Here is a 25,932-nt window from a genome sequence, read left to right as displayed (position 1 = left end):
ACATAAAAGTAGATTGCATTTAATATAGGTATCCAGGAATTTAATTATCTATTAATTTTCAAAAACAATGCAAAATTTTAATGGTATTTCTCATGTTTAGATTGTCATTTTTATTTTAACCTTTAACATATTTTATAAAAAAACTCTCTGGCCAAACTGATGGAAAAACGTGACATCTATAGATGGCTCACACCGTCCTGAATGGCCGTCGATGACGATCTTTCGACTTTGTTCGGCGGAACTAAGAGGCGCTGAATTGACGTTGGAGGAGGCTAAAATGCTGGCCGATGATAGGGTCCCTAGGAGGCAACTAGTTACTTTCACATACTCGACTTAGGAGTGGATGTGGAATAGAAGAAGAAGATAGATGCATATTTTTGCCGCAATACGACTCAAAATATTATACTCTCTAAGATCTATAATATATGATTTAAAATTATTTTTTAAAAGGCTTCCTAGCCCATTGGCAATTTTGTTTAACCATAGAAAAGTTCTAATTTAAATGCTATAAAACATTTAAAGGCAATTATCTCAGTTAAAACTTTTTTGAGGTTTACCGTTTTGCCATAAGACGGGTGCTCAAGTCACTCAGTGGTAAACAGAGGTTACCTTAGGTTAACATTTGATAGCCTTACGTTAAAAAATGATCGCCTTAGGTCAAGGAATAGTCATCTGGAAACCATTGTCTCTGTTCATATTTTTAAAATTATGTATGGCTTGCTTAGTAATCTAATTAGATTACATCTCTTTCTCTCAAATAAATATGTTTTATTTTTCTCAGGGTATTCGATATTCTGTCGTATTTGAAGATTCTGATGGACAAACTATTTCTTTAAAATTATCTATCTATTAGAGATATATTTTTTTCATGTGTTAGGGCTTACATGAAAATTACAAAAAAAAATATGAAGATATTCATAGTAGTTCCCGAGATATTAATTAAGTGCAATTTGCAATGTCAGTTAAGTCACAGAAACGGACAGGTAAATATTGTATAATAAGCAATTATCATTAATTTTATTTTATTATGCTTTACGTTTTTGTTGTTAATTATTATGGCTTAACACGGGTACAGCCTAATAATCCAAAATACTTTAGTGTGTGAAGAATTTAAATTGAAAAAATTAAATTAATAAATAATTAATAAATTGCTTATGAGAAACCCAAAGCGATGATGTTTGGTGATGACATTTATTGCAACAGAAAGCAAAAATATTTTTAAGAAGGAAATATGGAAGTCTAGGCATTTACAAAGGGCTTATCACCTGTTATTTGCTGATTTTCTCAATCTTTTATATTCTAAATTTTACAAACATTTTGGATATAATTAAAAATATAATGCTACCTAAAATTGAAAAATCAATATAAAAAATTCAGTATATAGTTTTCATTTTCAGTTTTCATTAAAGTTATTTTTTTGTTTCTCTAAAATGTATGCAAACCAACGTATCAATAGCAATAAAATTAAATTCATTTTAAATACACGTTTCAATGTCGTTATCATTCACAAATAAGTTAACCACTCACAAAAGCCCGTTTGACTATAGTTGGAAAAAAGCATGAATTTTATAGAACAACGAGGCAAAAGTGACATCAGAAATAAAAAGTACAGTGGGCTTTAAAAACATTAAATCTTTTAAAGAAACCTGAGTGGTATCAAAATAATAGATAATGGATTTCAAAAAAAATTATCACATTTGGGTAATAAAGTTAAAATTTTTGTGTTCAAATAATTTCAATGTATTTTTTTGAATGAATTTTATTTGTGTTTTTGAGTGAGCATGCTAAATTCTGATGATTCTAATGATTTAGTTTTTTTACGAGAGTAAAAGTTCCTTATTAGTTGCAATGATTAATTTTAAACAAGACAAAAGGACCACTGCAGAAGTAAAGTAATTATTTAACTAATGTATTCGTGAACTCCAGATTGCTAAAATTTATGCAAATAAGTCAAAAATGCTTTATGAAATTTGCCAACAAGATGGAGTCAGACACATTTAGATATTCAAATTTCCATTTCTAACACGACATAAAACTAGCACCTAAAAACAAAGCCGTATTCAAATGGAAGCAACCAAATGCATTTTCTGCTCAAACGAACATTGGCATTGACGTCCAATGCTCTATTTTTCTAAATTCAATACGCGCAGTGTCAGAAAGTTTTGTGAACTAAGAACAAAGGCGTGATGTCTTTTGTTGTAGATAAAAATGTACCATACTCACATAAGGCTCTTAAAAAATGCAAACCTCTACAACCGAATGAATAATTCAACTCAGCGAAGTTCCATAATTGGAAAATTATTCGGAAAGAAATTTTGAAAAGCATTTTAGCGAAAGGATAAATGTTTTGTTTACAGTTACGTAAATAACAAAGCCATTCATTTTACTCGTCTACAAATCCGTTTCTTTAATGTTTTTGGTGCGTTGTTAAAAAATTCATTAATCGATTACACTTTATTTCCATTTTATATTTTAAAATAAATTTTACACAGCGCACGATTTAACTTTTTAGGTTTTGAATCTACTTGTCGGCCTTTAGTGATTTAAACATTTTCAAAAACTGACGATTCATTTTTAATTACTATAAGTAATTAAAGTAGATATGATAATTGATAGAAAATTACACACATGTTTTTATTTTATTTTATCTTTATAATTATAATTCCTCTGTACGTGTGATGTCACCGTACTCCTCCTAAACGGCTTAACCGATTAACGTGCGGTTTTCAGAGAAATATAGATCTTTGCGCTATGCGTGTTCGTAGATATTAAAATATTCAATCGAATATGAAAAAAATAAGTTGGGAGCATAAATATTTTATTCATCCATCTACTAGGGTTGCATTTGAGGAGAATATATTTGCAAAAAAAATGAAAAAAAAATGTTTTTTTGTGCATAAAACAAGTTTGTTTTTAAATGTTTACAAACAGCATTTGTTTTGGATTTCAATCAGATTCTTTCTTTAAATTTTTTATCATTTCTACCCATTTTTTTCTTTTTATTGGATTTTTGGTTATCATTTTTAGAAATTGTAATCCTACGTAAGTACACCCCTTTGTTAGTGAGACGACTGGAGTTTGACGTTTGCAAAAAGAATGCCATATTAAAAAAAAAAATTATTTGATGTTTTGGAACTTAAATGCAAAATTGGAATATCATACATTTTTAATTTTTGAATTTAATCACAAACAATAACCTAGGTACCTACTTATTAATGAAAAGTATTTTTCCAAGATAATAGCAGGCAAACCAACGTTCGGGCAGGACAACGTTTGTCGGTCCGCTAGTTTATATTTAAAATTCAGATTATTGATTTTAAAAAGCACAAAATTTATTGGTTTATAAGTAGTGTGATTATACATGCAATAATTGCAAACTAATTGGAATGGCAAGTAATAAAACATTTCTTTGCAAATTTGCTTTAATAACACAGTATTTTGAAATGTTTAACTTGTTTCATATAATTATTCAGTAATTGACGCTATTCCGTAACATTTGCAGTTGTAGAGACACTCCACTTAGCGAAATAACCTATGGACTTCGATATCTGCATTGATATCCGATAAATTAATCACGCGAGTCTGCTTTGTTTGCACGAACCTGTCAAAAATTTCAACAGTGATATTTCATTCAAATTATTGAGACGTTTCTTTAATTACGAGCTTCAACAATTTCACGTTTAACATTCTACAGCATGGATTCAAAGTAAAGTTAAGGGCCTGACTTTGCGTGTAAACTGGTGTGGTAACTTTAGCTCCAGAACATTTGTACTTTAAGATAGAACCTACCTTCTCTAACTGCATTCCTTCATTAAAAGCATACATATTCATATTCTAAAACTGACGCTGAAACTCAGTAGGCTGAAAGAATTTGACTCTAGTGCAAGTTAAAGTATCTACATACTTACACGTTTTGTGGATGATAGTTATTCAGAAATTCATTGAATAGCTTTGTGTAAAATACATTTAAATTGTTTAATATTAAAATTTGTTTCAGCAGAGAGGGAAAACATTATTGAGAAAGGAATATGGACGCTTGGGCTTACGACCTGTCATTGACTGGTTTAAGTGGCCACTTTACACACTGTGTAACATTCACCGTTCTGCTCATGTTTCAACATCTACATTTGCTCAACTCTTCCATCCGTTGGCCTAGACGTCCATATCTCATTCTCAATAATGTTTTCCCTCTCTGTTGAAATACATTTTGATGTAAATAACTCCCTAGGGAGGAAATCCAGCCACTTTGCAAGCATTTGGACATACTTAAACATTGTTTAATTGTTTTAAATATAAAAATCTTTAATTGCTATGAAGTAAATACACTTTGGCAGAAGAGGTACAAAATTAACATTTTTATTTTTTATTTTTAACCTAAAATTAACAATATATCGATATCATTATTTTGTCTTTTTACATGTACCTTTTGTTTCTATCTGCGTAGGTATACCCGTTCCGAGATAGAAACAATTTGTTTGTCGTGGTGATTCAAAGTTTATGTTTTATCACTTAATACATTTTTTTTTATTAAAGGAATAACCCGCTAAGCCTCTATTTTAGAGACTTGTCAGCAAGTAGGAAAGAAACGAAATGAAATAAGTTTATGAGTAATACGCCACAACACTCAGATTAATTGAGGAATAATCTTTCTTGGATTTTTTCTTGCAGTCGGCGGGAATCGAACCCGCGATACCAGTTTCACAGTTACGATAAATAATATAAACGGTTACGTCTTGTACTTTTTTTAATCTCAAAAAAAAATTGAACATATATTACCCTTTCGCACCAAACTCAAGTGGTTTCGTTATATTTAGTGCATAAGCGTTCAATCCCTCTCAGTTCTTCAACATTTATCACAACCCTTGCCCACAAAAATATTTTCAAAAGAATTTCATTTACCTTTCTGATCATGGTCTATTACCCAGAAGAGAACAAATTCCATTCCTCGGCATACCACATCATTCTTGAAAAATTCCTTTTTGGTTCAAGGTGACAAACTTTAAAATGAGTTACGTCTTCATGTAAAAATGCACATTCCTTGAACATTTTAAGAAACGTCCGAATCATTATTTTATGTATATCCTAAGAACCCTGACTTTATTTATTTTAGAAAAATACATTTTTCTTTATTGAATCCTCTTCCTGTCTTCTTCCGAACTTATTACCTGATCCCACATTACTCATTATATAATGAATACCTAAAAGAAGAATTTTTATCAATATGTTATTATTAACAAGCTCATTGGCTCACCGAAAAACAGTTGTACTTCAAAAATAAATAAGTACGTCTATATACAAACAAATATAATTATGTATAAAATATATATACCGGTTTGTTTTTAGTCGGCTGAAAAATGTGTCTTTAAGAAATAAGCCCGCTAAAGTGCACCATTTAAAAACTTAATTTGATAAATAAATACGTACATACAAGTGTTACTTTCGTTCATTCTAAGTGAAATGAATTTAAAAACATGGGCACAACGGTGAATATTATGGAGTGTTTGATTAGCGTCAATGAAAGATAATCCATGTTTTCTAACAGAAATGTTTCATCCCTGTTAAAATCTCGGTTGGTTAAATAACAGTCCACGCCTATTTAATGTGGTATTCAATGTGATAAGCATTATTCTGATTCTCAGTGATGGAGGTCAGTGCTATAAAAGTTCCTTAAGTCACCATTACCTGTAATAATATATTGTAATTGGTCCTCGTGAATAGTTTTTGCACTACAAGCCCAGGTCTGTTAAAAATTCGGCTACTGTGTGGCGAGAGTTTGCATTTTGCTAAATCTCCCCCTCCGAGGTATATTATTAGGATACTAGGTAGGGGGCGAGCTCTTTAACATCATCGGATTTAACCAGTGGTCCTCCGAGGATGAGGCTCATTTTATAATGTAAAGCATCACATTCACATAGAATGTAAATAGATGTTTCCTCATCTGCACTGCAGAATCTACATCTAGAAGTTTTAGAAAGGTGCATTATAGCAAGGTGTTTGTTCAATCTACAGTGCCCTGTAAGGACTCAAGTGGTAACTCTCACTTGATTTTGGCTGAGCTCTAGTAGGTCAAAAGCAAAACTTTCGGAGTACACTTTTATCAGTTCCTTCATATGGTGCGGACCGGGTACTTTTTACCTGACCCATGACCTAAACTCATTACGAGGAGCATATTTAGGCAACCCACAGTAGGGTTGCTGGTAGACTTGCCAATTCATCAGCTGCCTCTTTACTGTCAATGTTTGAATGACCAGGTACCCAAATTAATGTCACTCTTTTACACTTACCTACACAATTAAGCGCCCATAGGCACTCCAGGGCTAATTTAGAATTGATCTCGACCGAGTTTAGTTCTTTTTTAGCAGCCTGACTGTCTAAGAGAATATAAATTATTTTTTTTTTGTATTGTATGCGCACATTTTCACTCACAATGAGCTTCTTTTCAGGTTCTCTTTCATTGCTTTACCAACCTTTTATATTTCCTACCTACAAGTTTTTGATGTTTTTTCTGGGAACCGTATACATCTTCCGGCAGATCTTGGCCTTTTTTTCCATTATACATAATATAACTACAACAGATAAACCTACTTAGATTCATTAGAACTGCTGAATGAACCCCAATATTCACGTAAAAGAATCTGTTCCACGAGTCAAACAATACGGCACCCGCGTGAAATGAGACTCCATGTAATACATGATACCTGGACAGGAAAATTACTCTTGGATTTGCAAAACTACATCTGACGAATGACGCATTACTATTTTAGGCATTCTCGATAATTTAAAACAATTCTACTCAAAATATTTATATCGTCGCATCGTTTGAAAGTGCCGTATTGTTGTGTACGAATGTCAGAATTCAACATGCATTTTTGAGAAATATCTTTTATTTTTAACCTTTCCGTTCATGTTATCTATTTAATAAAAAAAAAAGATAAACTATTGGAAAACCGATTTAGAAAACAAATTGTTATTTGAAGAGATAGATCGTAATTAGAAGTCGAATGCGCGAACATCCGAGGTCAATTCGTCTGGTCTTCACGTCAAGTATTAAATATAGTATTTTACATTGCATATTATTTAGTGGCTGTTGATTTTGGAATTTTTTTATGTTCCAAACCTGCTATACGAGTATATTTGTGGTATTGCAGTTGGTGTAGTAAATTGGTTTCATTGTATAAAATTCATATTTGAAGCACCAACTTTGTGGTTATTCATGATAATAAAATAAATAAAACAACTTTGTTTTTAACCACAATTTTTTTATTTTTCACCGACCGGTTTCAAAATAAACAAGCTTCTTCTTCAAGGTTTACGTAACTAATGAATTGATTCTTTTTTAGAAATAAAAAAAAAATATTTTATGGTTTAATTGTATTTGAAATGCTTCTCCACACAGTTAAATTCTTAATGTATCTTCAACTCTATGTTGTAAATTTTCTTTCTTTTTTTAATTACATATTTAAATATTTGAAAATATTTGAGTCAAAATTTTACTCGTACTAGTAACATTTCTTATTGAACATTATACCTTGTACGATGTTAAACAATATTTTTATTATTTTTATTTCTCCAAATTTAATATTTTTATTTTTGAAAAAAAATTGTATTTGATTATGTCTTTCTTAAATCAAATATATATTAAGGTACATTGGGATTACAGGTTTTTATTTCAATTTCCACCAGTTGTCAATTTAAAGGTCAATCAGGTCATCAGATCAATCAGGTTCTATTTGTTTTACTTTTTTTTAAATAAAAAAAATATTAGGTTTCTTATAATTTACCCCAATAGTTTAATTTTTGTTGCCCATTTTACAGGAATTGCAAAAACTCACTATAAGAAAATGAAAATCAAATCGGGGTAGAGTGGGATTTGAACTTCGGACCTCTGAATTAAATTTGTAACTAGAAAAAAGCTGAGAGAAGGGCTTGACCTACTCTCTCTATTTTATGGTACACAGTAAAAATTATTCATATTGAGTATTTTGAAAAACGTAAAATAAAATAAAACAAAATTTTTCTTTTAAAAAGCTGTGTCCGAATATTTTTTTTGATTACTTAATATTTTCAACAATATTTTGAGTATGTCTATTAACAACTAACTAACTAACTAACTAACCATCACGCCATTTCCCCAGAGGGGTAGGCAGAGAGGATAGAACGCCACACCACTCTGTCCTGGCACACTTCCTTTGCTTCCTTCACATTCATACATCTTCTCATGCACGCACGTCGATTATTCCGACTTTTCACATGACCCCTTTCAAGAATTTGTTGTACTTGATCATGCCATGTCTTTCTCGGCCTTCCTCGACTTCTACAACCAGACACATTCGCATCATAAATCTTTTTAGCCGTTCTTTCATCATTCATTCGCTCCACATGACCGAACCATCGCAAAAGACCTTTCTTAATTTTGTCGATAATGCTTAACTCAGCCTTGCATTCTGCTCTAATTTCGACATTAGGGCACCTATCATACATTGTTTTTCCGCACATTCGCCTGAGGGATCGCATTTCAACAGCATTCAGTCTACTTTCGTCCCTTTTTTTCCAACTCCATGCTTCGCTTCCATACATTAGGGTTGGTACCAGAACTCTATTATGAACTGCTAATTTAGCCTCTTGCGATAGACACTTATTTGCTACGACAGACTTTAAGGCACCATTAACTCTGTTACCGGCACTAACCCTCCTTTCAATATCCTTGTCCATATTTCCATCTCTAGTAAACAAGTGACCACTTAAACCAGCCAATGAAAGTTCATAAGCCTGAAAATGCCTAGACTTCCACTATTTCTACTCAAACATGTTTTCCTTCTATGTTGCAACAAATTTAGACTTTTTTTTTTAGTTAGGGCAAAACAGACATGAAATTGTTTGTTTTGTCGACCGCCGCAACCAATCCGACTACTGCTCAGGTTTCTAGCCCCGGGCTGTAAATCCGCGACCAGATAGCACGCAGCCAGCGACAGCGGGACCCTGAGATCCGTGGTCAGATGAACACGGGGACCGTACGGGCTTGATTTAGCTGTTTTAGCCTTGCAAGAGGATGACTCCCGCCCGATATAGTTGGATATTATACTATTATTAATTATATCGAAACCATGCAATAAGAGGCTTTCTCTTAATAATTATTGGTTATATTTTTAAAAGTTGAATTGGAAAATTACAATAATATTCAACGTTATTTTTTGGAAAAGTAATTAATTCAATATAGAATATATTATAATTTTTTTTCTTTCTTGGATGCGTATTTATGTTTATTTCTTTATTTTAAGGTGTTGTGCATAATATAAATTGTATGTTGGTAGATTTATTGCCAAATGACAACTTCTTCCATCCAACTGATAGAATAAAGGTGTTCTTTAGATAACTTAAGTTTTCATATTGCTCTAAAAAACTTCTTATTTATAAAGTATTATTACATAACTATTTTTCTTTTTCATTATTATCTAGTTAAATACTAGCAACTTTATTTTAAAGTTTAAATATTCTCAACATCGCTATTTTATATTTATATTTAGAACATAACATTTTCTCACGTTGTTTTCTATCTTTTATTTGTCATCTTAGATTTGATGTTTCTTTTTACCTTTTTTTTTTTTTTACTGAATTGTTTAGTTTCAATTGTTATATTTTATTTCACATTATGAATAACATAATGAATTGTTGACTGCTGTGTTTATTTCTGTTGAACTTTTAATTGTAAATGGTTCTTTGAACAGTAAATGTATAATCAAATAAATAAATAAAAAATACTGAGAATTCGTGTTTCAAATCAATTAAAATCATTTTTGCAAGAATTAAAAGTAGTTTGTTTATTTATGACTAATTTACACTTTTTACATGGGACAATTTCAAATAAACTGTCAAGAAACTAATAACATGGATACTAAAATTAAAATGTGAAAGAATATTCTTTTAAAGAAAAAGAACAAAAGTGGTTCAAAATGGGGTCGAACTACATTGAGACGAAAATGCTCCTAGCGAATCAAAAATAAATGACAATCACTATTGAATTTTTTATAATAGGAACAAGACATCAAACTGGATGTTATTATAACGTCGTTCAGCGGATCGTGATTATAACTTGTCTGCTGTAAAACACCGCATCTCCATCCCAGCGGGTTTTATCTTCTATCGTATTAGTATTATGTGATATGAAAGCAGAAAATGAGCTTCCTGCATAAGGCTGCGTGTGTAATACGCCCCGTATATTGTGCGCAGATTCTAGTGCCTACCTACGACGCCGACGTGAAGTGACACAACATCTCATAGGTTATTATATCTTCTCTACTACGGGCATAAATATTGTCATGTATGATATAATATTACGTTTGTATGCGAGAAAGCCTACGAGCATTTAAAGCCGCTTATGAAAACACAATTCATCATACGAAATTTACCAAATAATCAAACATCTTAGAAAAAAAATACTCTTGTCTGTTTGTTAAGAAAGTAAGAAATAATTTAATCACTGCTTTGCGTTATGACATAAGCACTTTTTTAGAATTCAATGATTGTTTTTTAAATTTTTATTTATTTATAGTAAACGGTTGGTATTGGCTATGGTCCGCCTAGTGGCTCATGGTCTAGCCAGTGCGTTTGCTTACCATGAAAAAGGACTCGGCTTTGATTTTTTTTTTTAATGTTTCCAAACAAGAATATTTTAAAGTCCCTGGACTGGCACCTAAATCCTAAGACTGATAATCATACCTTATTGTATTAAAAATTATTAATATATTCTACGTCTGGTGTACCAATGCAGTACCTTATGCACCATTAAAGGAAATGATGATTTATTTATTTATTTATTTATTAACGGACATTGTCCATGTATACAATTTATAAGGTTTAAATATTACAATAAAATAATAGTTTAAAACATTTAAAAAAAAAAGAAAGAACCATTGACAAACATAAGGGACATCGAGACAAGATCTGGACTATTTATTTAGTGCTCGTTTAAATCATTGTAAACTTAAACCAAAAAAGTCCAGATCCTGTCTTGAGTTAACAATACGACAAAGGCGGGTCATTGGAAAATTTAGGCCATAGTTTGTTCTATGCTGATCGATAAACAGTACTTCATTGTTTCTCAATCTACGAGTCAGAATATTGAATTTTACTTGTCCCAGTAATGATGGAACATCGATTATACCATTTAGTATGCCGAACATATATATGGAGAATGATGATGAAATATTTAAAAAATATAAAATATTTTACAATTTACTCAAATCGTGGAGTGTCGGACAAAAATCAATCAGTCATTTTGTAAAAAAAAGGCGTATTTTGTTTTTCTTTGCCGTATTTCCACCTAATAATTTAAAAGTGTTACATGTCAGTTCAGGCGTACGCTTCACACGCCAGTCTAAAAAGACAGCGAAATACCATTACGTAACGTGAGAAAACATTTTTAATATGGTAATTTTTCACCGAGACTTCTCGGAAAAGGAAATCAAATCTAAACTTCGTAAAGTATGTATATGCAACTCAAACCATTAACCACTTCACCACGAAGACAAACAAAATATATTTTACCTTTATTAGGTAGTGAAATATTTTTTTAAATAATGATTTTTTAGCTAGATTCCTTGTTAAAACAATAATAAAGGTAGAGTATTTATATTAAATTATGGACTGTTTATTTGCAAATCAAACTAACATGAGAGTAGAAATTTTTTGTAAAAAAAAAAACTAGTTAATTGATTCGTTAAAAAAGTTAGTTAATCAAAGTTCATAGGAAATAACAGTAAGTACATGTCTCTATAAAAGTATCGTTAATATCTGTATTTAAATTTACTGTCAAAAAAATTATGTGCACATTATTATTTAATTGTTTTAACAAAAAAAATTGAGGAATTTGAAACAAGTACTCAAACGATTTTGAAATAAGAAGAGTTTAAAGAAAAAATAGGTTTCCAAAAACAAGTTTTCCGAAAATCATGGAATTTAATTTTCTATCTTGAATACAGACAAAATTATTTTTAGTTGTTTTCACTGCATTGCGTTGGTTTGAGGTTTGAAAAAACGCTTTCATAAGACGATCTTCACAAACTATGAGAATAATATCCGATATTGAAAAACAAGTAGGTGTCCATCTGCCAAATTATAATTTCTAAAAGAAAGGGGAGTTTCTCAAAACGTAGTTTTCTTTATATCTCAAATGAACCGAGGATCTGATGCACGGTAGACAAACGCACTTACTTTGAAACAATTAGGTGTATTAGACTTTTTTTTTGTTTGGACCCCCATTAGAACTTTCACCGCGTATATCAATAATATAATTTGTGTTACAAATATTCATTTTACTCGAATAAAAATACTTTTCCTCGCTTCTTGATGTAAGCTCGCGATCTTATTGATGAATCGATTCAACTTTATCAAAAGGAAAAATATTATATTTTATTATTCTTAGCGCAGCCTTGGGACGGATTTGGAAAGTGCCTCATCTGCGAAAATCAGATCGGGAATTCATCAATCAGCGACGATTGTGAATTTCGAAAGAATTAATCAAGAAAATTTGGAAAATCTTGGTCTGTCTGAACAGAAAATTTGCATGTTTTGGAAATATTTTGAGAAAAATTAGATCATTCAATTTTAAGCTATAGAATTGCCAAAAAAATGGTATTAACTTTTCTGTTGCTTTTAAAAATACAGTTTCCGTTCAAAACACCCAATGAAAGTGTTTTTTCTCCCAATAAAAAAATATTCCGATATATCTGAATCGGCGATATTTATTTGCCAATACCCAGACACCCTTTGAATTATTTCACGATTTAAAAAACCAATGTAAACGTGCGGTGATATAATTACTCGTATTTTTAAAAAAATCGAAAAAATGAATATTCTTGGTTCTCAAAATATGTTTTTAATAATAAAAAAGGAAGAAACATTCTCCCCCAAAATATATCTCCTGCCGGTTACAATATTTTGGCAATCATAGCTGGATGTATCTACAGTCAACAGTTAAATATAAGTCCATATTCCTTTACTCTGTGATATTCTATGTATAGAAAAATGGCCTAAACGTGATGCCCGATTAACCCTCACTTAATTTTGTGATTCCGCTTCAATCGAGCAGCTGCCTCATTACCTTTTTAATGAAGAAAAAAGCTTTTTCCGGGTCCCCTCGGGATAAGCATAAATCTCTTGGCCTGCCGAACTAATGAGTGTGATTGTAGTTCCGTTTTTAGTGGAAATAAAGAAAGAAGACGACTCTGTGCCTTGAAAACGGATGCAAGTATAATGTCTTTGATGTATGGGAGGAGGAAATGGCGAGGGTGCAAAAGAGGAAGGTCTTTCTATCTTGTTTAAAAATCTCCAAGTTCTAAAAGCTCAACTTTCGAGGGCGCCAGTAACGAGTGCGGGTTTTTCAGAATAGAATCAGTTTTGGAATCAGAATCTAGAAATGAAATGTTAGCTAACGTTAAAATTCGTTTTTAATATTTTTTTTGCGCCTAGGCGGATGAAAAATATAGTTCTGTGGGTAAAATAGAACCAGAACTCTGGACGGGTGTTTTTGACTTGATGGCTGATGTCGTCAGGTAAAAATCCTGATAAAGGTAATCAAGTAGTACTAAGTCCGCCTTGTTGTGTAGTGGTAAGCGCGTTTGCATACCAGTTTTCAGATTCTGGGTCAATTTCTGGTAAGGTGGGTTTGAAATATGATTTTAAAGATTATTTAAACTGCAAAAATTCATCATTCCTAGAATGGCAACTGAAAGGTGGAACTTATCACCCTGTCTCAATTAATTGATAACTATTATTCGTATATTAGCATTTGGTTTTTAAATACGATGTTTTATCCACCACCGAGCATGAAAAGAGGAACGATGATGATTTTATTTAAGAAGAGAAATGATTTGTGAATGTAATCTCTTTTTTTTATTACCGTATTAACTAAAACAGTAAAAGATAACATTTTGGAATAGGTAATCCGGAAGTCTAGACATTGATAGGGCTTACAATTTGTCTTGGCTTGCTTAAGTGCCACTTTACATACTGTATAATATTCACCGTTCCGTTTTGTGTTGAAAAATTCATATTTTTTCTTTAATTCAATCATTTGTCGAATTTAAAGAAGTTAAAAAGCTAAAAATTCCTTTTTTTTTGTGGCTGAGATTCAAGTGATGTAGTCCTTTCACCTACATACTTAGAAGCATCGGAAGATATTTTTCAATTTAGTATATTTTGATTTTGTTGAAATGTTTGTAGACACTGACTGGATTTCACTTTCTACAGAGTTATTAATGATAACATATTACAACAATGATGGAAAATACTTTTAAGAAGCTAACCCCTTATTGGCTGGTTTAAGTAGCCAATTTACGCACTGTAACATTTACAACTCTGCCGACGTTTGAACATTCATGTTCGGTATAAATATTTGAACAAAAATAGTTATTTATCTCTAATAATACACTATATTTTTACTTTTTGAATCACTTTCCAAATCAGATTATTATTGTATTTGCCAGCCAATTTCACAAAATTTACCCTTTAAAAAGAGTAAATAATGTGTTTGTACAGGCAATAAAAAAAATAAATCAATTTAAGTGTATGATATTAAAAACGTAACATGTAAATTACGAGATTCATAAGGGATTAAAAAAAATCATATATTTCACACGTTACTTATTTCTAAGGTGAATATTTAATAATTTATTCATCCATTCAACCATTAAATAAATAACTAATTCAAAGAATTAAAACAATTTGCATTGTACAAAAAAAATGGTTCCGCACAGCAATTTAAATGTTTGCTGGTTGATAAATGTTTGAATAAAAAAATAATTAACATGATAATCATTCCACTTAAATATTTCACATGCACTTATATTAACAAATATTTTCGTAGCTACAAAAGTTCACACAGTTTCTTTTGAAAAACTGGCCTAGCGGCAGTTAGCTACGCGCGAGAAGTCAGATTAAAATTTTGTAGAAGTTTAAATAATTTCATCCCTTACACATCCTGCATAGTGAAACCATTCGAAAGTAAAATGTTTAAGTTTAATCATGTTTCAATATCATTTTACCAGGACGGTGATGCTGGTTTAATATTTAATACCTAGGTATAATTATTTTGGGAAAAACTAATCTAATCGGATATCGTAATTAGTTTCAATTAGGATTTTCAATCATTCGAATAAAAAAAACATCTTTATTGTACATTATTTACAAAATATATTATTAATAAACCAGATTGCATTTTTTCATGACACCACATACGAATTTAATATTAGTTGGAACACATGTTTCGGGTATTTCATATTGAGGTGTAAATATAAACTAGACCAAAATAATTAGAGAGTACTCGTAAGTAGTACTTGTCTACTGAAAAAATACAAAATGGTTTTTTAATAATATATTATTTCAACAATGTTTGAGTATTTAGTCGTGTTGTTACCACCTTTATGTAGGCACCTAGTTGGTGGCCTAATTTTGTGATGTACAAAGTTATGTGGGTGCACAGAATGAGAGCAAGTAAAACAGGGTACTTACGTTTTACACAAAGATTTATTCACGAAACTAAACTACTGAAGCTAACACATTGAAAGAAGGATTCTAATAACTATATTAGGCAAAATAAAATGAAGTTGGTAAATCTAAATTGGCGGTAATTTTGTGCCTCGAAGACGCGTGCGGTGAGGTCGGAATCCGGTAGTTTTCTCGTAGCCGGTTTGGCCCGTTCGTACGCTCTACGTCGGCGTTCGGCAATGTTCGGCTCGTGCCGTCGTTGTCGACCCGCCACACAGCCCCCTTCCAAGTTTTGAAATCTGTTTTTCAAAACTGACGCTGTATCACCCTCCTGCCGCTACGCGTTGTGTATGCCGGTTGTTCTGTTGGTGTTTCCGTTTCTGCTGGACTGGCTCGTTCTTCCGCTGTCTGGAACGCCGGCTTGCACCTGTCCAGCGAAACCTTTTTATGTTCGCCATCCACGTCCAGTGTTACCGTCTTTTCCGCCCTGGTGATGACCTTGTAGGGCCCCTTGTAGTTCGGCATCAGGGGTTTGTACACTCTGTCGTCCCTCAGAAACAAGTGTGTGGCTCTCTTTAGTTCCGGGTGGATGAAAACGTTACCTTTATTGTGGTGCTCGACTGGCCTTGGTTTGACGTTTTGCATGAAATTTACCAGTTGCCTAGTGTAGGAGTCCGGGTCAATGTAGTCGTTCGTCTGCTCCAGGATGTCTGCTGGTAACTTTAGTTTGCACCCATACAGCATCTCTGCTACTGAGTGCTCTGCATTCGTGCGCAGTGTGGCCCTCAGTCCGAGTAGTATGGTGCTGATCGATTTTGTCCACGGAACAGGGTGGTGAGCTTTAATGGCCGTCTTCAGCGTTCTATGAAATCGCTCGATCATGCCATTACTTTGTGGATGGTAAGGCGTCGTGTTGGAGTGTGCTATGCCTGATCTGGAACAAAACAAGTTAAAGTCCGTAGACATGAATTGCCTACCCTGATCAGTTATAATTTTCTCCGGTACGCCGTATCTCGCAATCCAGTTGTCCCAGATGGCTCTGATGATTGTGTGGGTCTGGATATCTGCGATAGGGATTACTTCCGCCCATCGAGTGTATCGGTCGATACATGTGAGGCAGTACCTCAGTCCCTCTGATGGTGGAAAAGGTCCGATGAGGTCGACATGGACCACGCAGAATTTCTGTCTCGGCATGTCGATCTTGATGATCGGTGTCCTCGTGTGTTTGTTGACTTTGCTCTTCTGACAGGGTATGCAGGCCTTCGTCCAAGCTGCGCAGTCTGCTTTCATATTTTTCCAGACGCCTCTTTGACTGATGGTCTTGGTCGTGGCGTCGGCTCCTGCATGGTTGAGGTTATGCACTTGGTTGAAGAAAGATCTCTGTAGCGTTTTTGGGATGTACGGTCGCATGTTGCCTTTGTTGAGATCGAAGACGATTTCTTGTCCCTGCATGTTGGTTTTGATCAGGTTCAGAGCAGTGTTCTTGTCGTCCAAGAGTGCGAGTAGTTCGTTGTCCTGCCTTTGTTCTTTATGGATCTTTTCGAACGATATGTTTGCCTCTTGTTCGATCATGTCGATTCTTGATAAGGTATCGGCGACGACGTTGTCTTCTCCTTTTATGTATTTGATGTCCGTGCTGAACTGTGAGATGTAGTCTAGATATCTGAGTTGTCTGGGGCTTTCTTTGTCGTGACTTTTCCTTCTAAACACGAATTGTAGTGGTTTATGGTCCGTGTATATACAGAATTCTCTGCCCTCCAGATAATGTTGAAAGTACCTTACAGTCTCAAAAATGGCTAGTAGTTCCCTGTCGTACGTACTATATGAACACTGAGCCTTGTTCAACTTTTTTGAGAAGAAACTTATCGGTTTGTAGTTGATGCCGTCTGTGGTTTGTTGTAGCACGCCTCCGATTGCGTAATCTGAGGCGTCTGTCCACACTGACATCTTGCTGCTTTCCTCTGGGTAGCTAAGCTTAGTGGCGTTGATCAGCGAGTTCTTGACCTCTTCGAAATCGTGTGTAGTGACTTCGTTCCACTCTACTTTTCTGTTGTCATTCTTTTTTGCTCCCTTGAGGTAATCGTGTAGTCGTATCAATTTGTGTGCTGCTCGTGGTATGAATCTTCGGTAGAAGTTTCCCATGGCCAAGAATCTTCTCAACTGCTTAATGGTTTCTGGCTTGTTGAGGTTCGTGATGGCTTCCACTTTTGTTGGCGAGGGTCCGATGCCTTCAGCCGAAATTTCATAACCAAGAAATAACAGTGTTTTCTTGGCAAACTCGCATTTAGATGGGTTTACCACCATTCCATGATCTTGAAGTCGCTGGAACAAAGCTTTTAAGTGTTCCACATGTGTTTCTTCGTCTGGTGAAGCGATCAATATATCGTCGATATATGCGTGTACTCCTTCTAGACCTCTTGTGACTTCGTTGATGTGACGTTGGAATGTTTGTGCAGCGCATGATAGTCCGAATGGCATTCTTACAAATTCAAATAACCCGAATGGTGTGGTTATAGCTGTCTTTTTAATGTCAGTTTCATTAATTGGAATTTGGTGATATGCTCGTTGTAAGTCAATTTTGGAAAAAATTTTACAGTTAAATAAGTCCTTGCATATATCGTGGATATGTGGCAAGGAATAACGATCAGGTACCGTCTGTGCGTTTAAGCTACGGTAATCGCCACAAGGGCGATAAGTACCATCGCTCTTCTTCACCATATGCAATGGAGAGGCCCACTCACTCTTGGAGGGTCTACAAATACCTTGAGCCACCATGTGATCGAACTCTTGCTTCGCCTGCCTCAGTAGTTCTGGGGACAGCCGACGAGTCTTACACATAACGGGTTTGCCACGGGTATCTATATGGTGGATTGTGTTGTGTTTATCCAGCCCTGCGTATGGTTTATTGATATCTACTAGTTGTGGATACTTCAATATGAGTGAGTGGTAAATGTTGGTTTTGTCTGTTAATGATATGGAACATGTTATGTTGTTGTTTGTGGAGATGTCAAATGCTCTGACTATCTTGCCGTTTGTATTGTCTACTAACCGTTTGTTCCTAACATCTACTAACAGGTGGAAGTTGTGGAGAAAATCTGCTCCTATAATAGGGCGTGTCGTATCCGCTATTATAAACTTCCATGTAAACATTTGTTTACATCCCAGATTCAGTGTTACCGTGGTAACTCCGAAATTCTGGATCGTAGTCCCGTTCGCTGCATAGAGAATTAGCTTAGACTTTTCTCCATGGCGTTTGTGTAAAGATCTAGGAATTAATGATATTTCCGATCCGGAGTCCACGAGGTATGACACACCGGTATCACGATCTTTAACAAAGAGACGTGTTGTGTTGGTTGAATCAGCCGCCTCCGCTATGATTCGACCATCTAGTTTTTTGAAGCTAGATGCGGTTTAAATTCACATGGTGTGACGCATTTCTTAGCTTGATCGCCAAATTTTGTGTGGAAGTAACAAAGAATAGTTTTCTTGTTATTTCCGTTGGCCCTATAGCTTGTTTTGTTGAAATTGTTGTTGTATTTGTTGTTATTGAAATTGTTACTGCTGTTACTTGTTGTGTGTTTGAATCTATTGTTATTGTTGTTGTGACTATGCTGTTTGTTGATTGTGTGAAATAAACTCTCTACCTTATGGGTTAGAGCTTGTACGGACTGTTCTAAACTACAAATGTTATTTTTATTGTTGGTACCTACTACCGCTACATTATCCTGTGTGTACACCTGTATTAGGCGATCTGCTATCGTCGCTTGCCTATCCCAGTCATCTTCGCTTATGGCTAAATGCGCTTGGATCGTCTTGGGCAGTTGTTGTATCCACAAGTATTGCAACGTCGTTTCGTCTATTTGTAAACCTATTGCTAGCGTCCGCATCTCTCTAAGTAGGCTGGATGGGTTTCGATCCCCAAGCTGTAAGGAAGAAAACAGTTTTTCTCTCCTTCTGTCCTGTGGACAGCCCATGCGTTGGATTATAGCTTCCTTCAGCCTCGTATATTTTGCTCGGTTCGGTTCCATGAGTAAAATATCTGAAACTTGTTCTATGTGCGCTTGTTCAAGTTTTGACACTAAGTGACTATAACGTGCGTCTTCTGAAACTATGTTTGCCAACTCGAATTGTGCTTCTATCTGTTTAAACCAAAGTTCGATGTTGTTCACCCATAGCTGTGGTAGTTTAACGCTAATCCTATCCGTGTGGAACATGTTGTTTGCTGTGTTGATATTTGTCAAGTCAGTGTTGTCCTTGTTAGCCATTGTTTACAGTTTAAAAATATTCGTTTTTAAAAAAAAAAATTCAGAAAAATGTATGTAATAATGATTACAGTATAAGTTAAAATATTGAAATAAAAGTATTCAATAATGAGTGTAGTTGTATTAAAAAGTTAAGTTTAAATTATTAGATTTAAATTTAAATTTTTATTTAAATTTCAAACAAAAATATTTATTTTTTAAATGTCAGAGTCACTATTTGTTATGTATGTACTGTGCAAGTTATAGAAAAGAAAATTAAAAACAGAAAATTTAAATAATTATTTTACCATACGGCGGAACACATTTTCCAACTATTAGGTATTTGTATTCTCCAAGCCTGAGTGGTCCCCTCAATATTAATATTCCTTTTGATTGTCCGTTGTACAATATATCAAGTTTAAAAATGTTTATGGTAAAACTTCAAATCTGTAACACATAATAACATGCATAGCCTAGGTTAAAAATATAAACATATATAGTACAGTCACACGATATAATGTATATAGAAAAAAAGTATGGATACTAATGTCCACGTACTAAGTTAAACATTCGTCGGCTTAGCCGCCCGAATATCTGTTTGTTTGATAGTTTCAAGTTGTTTACAAAATTAAAATTTTACAAATTGCAAGTATTGTGCACGACTGCGCCAGCTGAAAAATATTTCCGATAGATTTCGCTGGTAAAAAAAAAACTTACTCCCGCAGTGCGTTCACAAGGAGAAAACTTTCGGATGCCTACGTCACGCTTGTCTCGCCATATAATATTTGTCAAAAATAATTATGTTCCGGTACCCTGTAAGTACCTCTACTCAATCTGGCACCCTATGTAAATGTTCGTGTGAATTGTTTGTGTGTTCGACTCAAGAAAAATAAAAAAAAATAAAATTTATATGTGTTGTAGGAATGTATTACTCGGCGTGCGATTTTTGGTGAGCGAGTCGCTCGAACGTATTATATTATGTTTGTTTATAATAATTTTAGTTAAATTATGAATCACCTGTTTGAATTAATCCCGGCCGAGTAATATTGTTAAGAAATTAATCACAGTTTAATCAATTCTACTAGTTACATTAATTACATTTACATTAGTTACATTTACATTGAAGATTGTTACCGACAGAAAAATTCACTCGATTCGCTCGGTCTTTGAAAAATCTAATTCTATTATATATTATAATTATTATAATATAATTCTATTATACTAAATTAATTAACCTTACAATAAGTTAACCTTGAAATAGATTAACCTTGATTAATTACAAATAAATTAAAAGTGCAATCAAATTAAAAATGAAATTTTAAATTTTTCATGTACCGACCGAAAAAAAGTAATTGTTGTACAATTTTGTCAAGCGAAGATATTTCTGTCTGAAATTTTGCGCAATTTTTATGGAATTTGAATGGGGTCACCGTGATTGATTGTTTAATGTTGTGTTTTCGTGTTCAAACGTCGGGGTATACCACTTTTGGGATATGTTGTTACCACCTTTATGTAGGCACCTAGTTGGTGGCCTAATTTTGTGATGTACAAAGTTATGTGGGTGCACAGAATGAGAGCAAGTAAAACAGGGTACTTACGTTTTACACAAAGATTTATTCACGAAACTAAACTACTGAAGCTAACACATTGAAAGAAGGATTCTAATAACTATATTAGGCAAAATAAAATGAAGTTGGTAAATCTAAATTGGCGGTAATTTTGTGCCTCGAAGACGCGTGCGGTGAGGTCGGAATCCGGTAGTTTTCTCGTAGCCGGTTTGGCCCGTTCGTACGCTCTACGTCGGCGTTCGGCAATGTTCGGCTCGTGCCGTCGTTGTCGACCCGCCACAAGTATGTCTAAATGCTTGCAGATTGGCTGGAAAAGAAGAAGTATAAAAATTGGACAAAAGTTTTCAGGCGTTGCCTAGTAGGTGATTTGGTTCAGCCGGATAAATCTCACCCACGCCACGTGATAAAGGTTTCAGCTTTTTTACTTCTCAAAAGTCAACAAATGGAAGAGTTGAAGAAATGTGGATGTTCAAACATAGGCAGAATGGTCAATGTTACATAGTGTGTAAGGTGGCCACTTGAACCAGCCAATGACAGGTCATAAGCCCTGTAAATGTCTAAACTTCCGTATTCCCTTCTCAAAAATGTTTTCCGTCTTTGTTGAATGAAATTTAAATACATTTTTAAATTATTAATTCTGAAAAAGTTATTAATATAATAATTCACTTTTTTGTATGGCTTTTTTTATAGTTATAACGTAGTACATATAACTGAAATACGTTTTTAAAATTAATTTATTTTGTTGTGTTGTTGAGTTGAGTTGATAAATATAAAACTCAGGTATGTTCACAACGATCCACCAGTGTCCACGTGGACCTACTTGCTTCTGAATTGAAATATAGTTTTTTGAGTGCTTTTATTGGATGCAAATAGTGGCACCTCACTAGGGTCCAAAGCAGCAAAATTCTGGGTTTTGAGAATAGGTGTCTCAGAAGAATCTTGGGTGTGCGGTGGTTTGACTTTAGCAGGAATGAAGTAATAAGAGAACGGACGCAGAAAACTTCGGTGACAACTGTCATCAAGCGGAGGCGATACGGTCGGCTTGGCCGTGTGCTGCAAATGCCTCCTGAGAGCCTTAACCACGCTTGCCTACTTTACAACGCATCAGGTTCTCGACGTCCTGAACGTTTGCTGCTAATTGTTCGTCAGCAATTCGTGTCAGAACTACGGGACGCGAACCTGACTTAGGAGGATGCACAGGAGCTGGCAGCCGACAGAGATGCTTGGAGGTACTTGTGGACAGCATATGCCCCAACTAGGGAGCGGACATGAAATAATTATTGTAATATTGAAGACATGTTTTTATTTTTACAAATATTATTTTTGATAAAAAATATTTTTTTAATATTGGGCGGACATAAAAGTGTTTAAAATCCTCTAAAAAGTTGATATTTACGATGAAATACGACAAACAATGATGAAGAAAATCAGCTAGCCAATGCCTGCTTGGAAATAATTAATTTTCATTTGAATTAAGAAATACGTACTTTATTTTTAAAAATATTTTTGATTATCTGTTTTCTCTTTTCTGATATAAAATTAAGTTAACATATTACAACAGAGATAAAGAACATTTAAAAAAAGCTAATATAGAAGTCTAGGCATCTACAGAGCTTATGATCTTTCAATGGTTGGTTTAAGTGGCCACTTTACACACTGTGTAACATTCACCATTTTGCCCATATTTGAACATCTATATTCCTTCAATTATTTCATCTGTGGATGTTTGTGAAGTAAAGTTAAATATAAGCAGAATGTTGAATGTTACACAGTGTGTAAAGTGGCAACTCAAACCAGCCATTGACAGGTCATAAGCCCTGTAGATGCCTAGACTGCTATTTTACCTTCTCTTGAATGTTCTTCACCTCTGTTGTAATATTGTAATATAAACAGCTCCCCAGGGAGTTAAATTTAGTCCTTGTCTACAAAAATTTGGACAAACTTAAAATATTGTTGGTAAAATTAAGTTCCTTAAAATCAAAGAGTGGGCCATTTAAAAAACCTGCGTGGGTTAATGTCTGACCCACAGGTCATATGGATAGATTCGCCATCACTAGGTGTACTGTATACCAAAATTTGTTCGAAGGTTTTATTTTTTTTTCATTTATTAAAAAAAAACAACAGCCATTACAATATAAAAAATATTTACAAATAAACCCAAAATTAAAGACCAATTATAGTGTTCTATACATTACTAAATACGATGTCAAAAAAAGAAGAAAAAAACGTACATTGAAATAGCCACTCCGCATCATTCCACACATAAAAAATAAATAAGATATTACAATAATAATGAAATAATTTTTAAAAAAAGGTTTTTGTTAAAAAATAAAATAAAAGGTCAGTTAGAGTAAATTATAGTTATTGTATTTAATAAGGGTTCTAGCATTTTCTTTAAATTAGTTTAAATTGAGAAAATATTTATTTATTTCAGTAAGAAAACGTGTTATAATTATTTACAATTCTGGGCAAAGATGCATTTTTATTATAATTCGTGCTTGAAATACGAACATGAAATAATTGTTGCAGCCGAGTTGTATGTTAAGGGATACGAATTTTAATTTTCTTAAGCAGTTGAGGGCAATCTCAGTTGTTATTGCATATTTCGTAAAGGAAGAAGGTACCATTAGGCATAAGTTATGAATAGTTTTTTGATAAAACATTGTTTGGAAAATAAAATATTACTACACAGAGTTGTTGTTTCAAATTGAATTAAAATATTGGGCTTTTTATTGAGCATTTTGCCAATTTTACTGTTTTTTAAAACGTTGCCAATTTTAAGCAGTAATTGAAATTTCTTGTATCCCAAAAAATATTAATCAATGAGATTTGTGTATCAAGGCATTCTAATTGATTGTTGGTCCGTTTGCAATTTACAAAGCATTTGAATTTAATATTTGTTTAAATAATTTTATTTGCTTTTGATCGAATAAAAGCGTAATTAACCAGCATTATTGCGTGGGTAGAAACAAAAAAGCTGATTTATATTCAGATTTATATTTTTTATATTATCCTGTACAAGTAATGTCGTAAGCAAAAAGTAAATTTTTCCGATTTTGGAAAAAATATTATTTTAGTTAAAAGTGTTTTAGAATAAAAAGAAAGGTTTTTTGTGGTAAGTGTTTAGAATAATTACTATGTGCGTTGTTTGATATTTTTTTATGACAAAGTAAATATTAATTTTTAAATCCGTTAATTTTATTGTATGTACTTTTTGTAGTTTTTACTATTTGTGAATAGTCTGAATGATGTATTTTGCATTTATCTATTCAAGCTTTTTCACAAAAAATAATGTTATGTCATTTGAAACATCTGTATGCGAGAAATAAACTACAGTATCTCCCAAACTTAACATTTCAGGTGTGACAAATTAGTCGATTTTATACTTTAAACACCTGATAATTTTTAATGAGATTTTTTAAAGTATTTTTTTTTTCAAAATTATATATTGAGTTTTTTTTTTTTTTTAATGCTCAAAATGGAGATAAATTTGTTTACCCGTAACAGCATTAAATGTTGTATGGGTAAACGAAAGTACATAAAAAGGATTTTTATCCATGATAGAAAATAATTCTTCTTTATAATTGATAAATAAAAGTTATATTTATTAGTGAAAACATTTTTTTGAAAGCGCGATTTCGTAAAATATTGGTTTTAATAATAAAATGTTAAAAGGTTACATAAACAATAGATTTTAATTATCATTAATTTTCTGTCGTAGAAAATTATTTTTCTTGCTTGCAAATCAAAACACTGATGATTTAAAGAAGGAAATATGAGAGTCTAGGCATTAACAGGGCTTATGAACTGTCATTGGCTGGTTTAAGTGGCCACTTTACACACTGTGTAACATTTACCATTTTGCCTATATTTGAACATCCACATTTCTTCAATTCCTCCATTTGTTGTTTTTAGTGAAGTTAAAGAGCTGAAACCTTTATTGTTGTGAAAAGATTCATCCGACTGAATTATTTCGCATACTTGGCAACGCCTGAAAACAAAATTTTCAAACTTCTTCTTGTGTCAGTGTGTATAGTGGCCACTTTAAATAGCCAATGACAGCTCATAAGCTTTTTAGATACCTAGATTTCCATATTCTCTTCTTTAAAGTATTCTCTATCTTTTTTGTAGTTTGTTAATTTTAATGACTCTTGAGGGGTGAAATCCAGTCTTTTGTCTACAAACATTTGGACAAACTCAAATATTGTATTTAAATGTATATTAAAGTAGTATTACATTCTTCTCGTGTGTTGTAGAGAGGTGCATTGGGGAGCCATCTAGCGCATGTAGCTTTTATGGATATTGTATGGACAGATTTGCATTGCTCTCCCGAGTTGTGCCTAGTAAATAAAGTTATTACCGAACATTTCAATCATAGAGTAACGCTTTAATTTAAAAAAAATCATAAATGGTAGCTCATTTCAATTGAACTCATTTCATAATAGTTTATTTTTTTCAAAACAAAAATATGCTTAACGGTTAAATACAGTTCCTACGTATAGCTTTAAATATACTTATCTACTTAACGGGATCTTGATGGTTTCGAAAATAGATTGCCCCTTTTTTTCAAATTACATGCAAGCTTAGCTAAGCAGTTAACAAAGTAAATTTTCATGTTAATTACTAAAGGCCGTAGCCGA

The 25,932-nt window shown here is 33.2% G+C and overlaps 1 protein-coding gene and 1 long non-coding RNA gene across 2 annotated transcripts in view; one reads left to right on the top strand and one right to left on the bottom strand.

The window, feature by feature from the left end:
* The window catches only part of LOC148279673 (uncharacterized), a gene marked incomplete at its 5' end in the record, with an annotated part of 532,408 nt that overhangs the window by 289,472 nt on the left and 217,004 nt on the right, over positions 1–25,932 (bottom strand). The window lies entirely within an intron of this gene.
* Positions 11,968–21,878, top strand: LOC148279676 (uncharacterized). Its single transcript, XR_015822809.1, has 2 exons — positions 11,968–12,092; positions 21,595–21,878. It is a non-coding gene; the product is annotated as an uncharacterized LOC148279676 (long non-coding RNA).

The sequence above is a fragment of the Micrasema longulum genome, unplaced genomic scaffold (genome assembly GCF_059751315.1).
Source record: "Micrasema longulum isolate JH-2025_06_02 unplaced genomic scaffold, ASM5975131v1 h1tg000682l, whole genome shotgun sequence".
Taxonomy (NCBI): Eukaryota; Metazoa; Arthropoda; class Insecta; order Trichoptera; family Brachycentridae; genus Micrasema; species Micrasema longulum.
Note: the sequence above shows the minus strand (reverse complement) of the source record. Positions and strands in the feature narration are given on the sequence as shown.